Source organism: Periplaneta americana, chromosome 11 (genome assembly GCF_040183065.1).
Source record: "Periplaneta americana isolate PAMFEO1 chromosome 11, P.americana_PAMFEO1_priV1, whole genome shotgun sequence".
NCBI classification, from domain to species: Eukaryota; Metazoa; Arthropoda; class Insecta; order Blattodea; family Blattidae; genus Periplaneta; species Periplaneta americana.
Window position 1 is genome coordinate 23,992,891 of NC_091127.1, and position 2,872 is coordinate 23,995,762.

A 2,872-nucleotide genomic window follows, 5' to 3' on the forward strand; every position below is an offset into this window, starting at 1 on the left:
GTAGCACCAACCCACTAAATTTTGAATAGAACATCTAAGGCTCAACAGTCTTGCAAAAACAGGTTATAATTTATTGCAGTTTTATGTTAATGTCCACACCTGTGGAGTAACGGTTAGCGCGTCTGGCCGCGAAACCAGGTGGCCCGGGTCTGATTCCCGGTCGGGACAAGTTACCTGGTTGAGATTTTTTCCGGGGTTTTCCCCTCAATCCAATGTGAGCAAATGCTGGGTAACTTTCGGTGCTGGACCCGTGACTCACTTCACCGGCATTATCACCTTCATCTCATTCAGACGCTAAATAACCTAAGCTGTTGATAAAGCGTCGTAAAATAACCTACTAAAATAAAAATGAAATATATGTTAATTTGCCTTTCTCAAAACAATGTTTGTTTTTTCTTTTATTATTTTGACATCACACAGAATGAAATGTATCTAATTTTGACGTATTTCTTATGTTAATTTATCAATCAAATAAGCATCTAGAAGATGTATTAAAGTTACATTATATTATTGAGAACTTTAACAAATGAATACCATATTTTTGGAACAGAATTAATGGCATATTTCTATACCATATTTTAGAGCAGAGAGAGTATGTAACTTATAAAACGTCGTTCTCCGTTTTGGGTCGAGTGTTAGCGTGTTCTGATACAAACTTAATAGAGTTCAGATTCCTGTAGAAAAGTGTAAATTACCCTGCCTCAAATAGACAATAAGTTTACATTTCTTGTTTTGTTTTTGTCCAGAATCTTGATGACATGATCAACAGTTCTTCCACTAATGAATGTTTTGGATTGATTTGAAGAATAATGGCGGAACAGGCCAAAGAATCGAGAGATTTAAAATAGATGGTGAAACATTGTCATCTACTGCACTCAACCTGTAACTTATTCCGCTGAAAGTTCAGCGAACCTAGGTTCGATTACCAGTTTGAGAATATAGATTCATAATGACGCTGGGAGATGTCCCGTGTTGCTCTAAGGTATAGCTTTGTGCTACACTGACCACATGACGAGTTGTCCCATTACTTGTGAATGTCTAATGTTTGTTCAAAATCATCACAACGTAACTTTTAAAGATGATGACCAGCCTATTACAGAGTACTGTGAACTGTGAAAAATCTTAGCTGCTGAGTTCACAATGAAATAACAAAGAGTTCTGTATTCACAAACTGATTTCAATAATACATTTGTAGAATTTTTAAGCACTTTCTACATTTTGATTAATGTTAGTTGAGGTCCATCTGAAAGTCTTCACATTTCTAGGTTCTTCAAGCACATGTTTAATTCTATTTTCCACTGTCATGATTACTCCAATCACTCCATCAACATACACAATTATTCATCACTACACGAAGTCCCGAGCCAGGATTTCTGGACAAATAAAATATGGCTAGAAAAAAGAACAAATGATACACATTACCTTTAATAAAGAAGAGGAATTCGAATAAAAATATTTAATAAAGATGAATAATATTAGTGTCCATTTCCCTCCATTATGCTTGCTGAATTTACTACGTTCTAATACTATAACAGTCCACATTCACAAGAAATGAACAATCAAACAAAGTCAATATACAGGTTGGACCGTAAGTACTATCATTAATTTCAGAGGGTTCTTCTTTGAGATATTTCAAACAAAAAAGTTTAATACAATTCTGCTCGTTTTTGCTTTCTTTTCAAGATAAAAATTGTTTTATATGAAACATTTCATAGCGTGTTTTGGGAAAGCCATTGAATTAATTCCCAACATGCTCAGTCAATTTAAGAGAGCAATGTATTATGATAATAAATTATTGTAAGAATTTCAGTTTTGTCCTTCAAATGTGCAGAAATTTGATCCGAACAAATGTAATATTTTATAGTTCCTTTATTTACTTACTAGCTTTTAAGGAACCTGAAGGTTCATTCCCGCCCTCACATAAGCCCGCCATTGGTCCCTATCCTGAGCAAGATTAATCCAGTCTCTATCATCATACCCCACCTCTCTCAAATCTACTTTAATATTATCATCCCATCTACGTCTCGGCCTCACCAAAGGTCTTTTTCCCTCCGGCCTCCCAACCAACACTCTATATGCATTTCTGGTTCGCCCATACGTGCTATATGCCCTGTCCATCTCAAACGTCTGCATTTAATGTTCCTAATTATGTCAGATGAAGAATAAAATGCGTGCAGTTCTGTGTTGTGTAACTTTCTCCATTCTCCTGTAACTTCATCCCTCTTAGCCCCAAATATTTTTCTAAGCACCTTATTCTCAAATACCCTTAACCTATGTTTCTCTCTCAAAATGAGAGTCCAAGTTTCACAACCATAAAGAACAATAGGTAGTATAACTGTTTTATAAATTCTAACTTTCAGATTTTTTACAGTAGACTGGATGATAAAAGCTTCTTAACCGAATAACAACATACATTTCCCATATTTATTCTGTGTTTAATATCCATTTATATTTGTTACTGTTGCTCCCAGGTATTTGAATTTTTCCACCTCTTCAAAAGATAAATTTCCAATTTTTATATTTCCTTTTCGTACAATATCCTGGTCACGAGACATAATCATATACCTTGTCTTTTCGGGATTTACTTCCAAACCTATCTCTTTACTTCCTTCAAGTAAAATTCCCATATTTTCCCTAATCGTTTGTGGATTTTCTCCTAACATATTCACGTCATCCACATAGACAAGCAGCTGATGTAACCCGTTCAATTCCAAACCCTCTCTGTTATTCTGGACTTTCCTAATGGCACAATCTAGAGCATAGTTGCAAAGTAAAGGTGATAGTGTATCTCCTTGCTTTAGCCCACAGTGAATTGAAAACGTATCTGACAGAAACTGACCTATACGAACTCTGCTGTACGTTTCACTGAGAT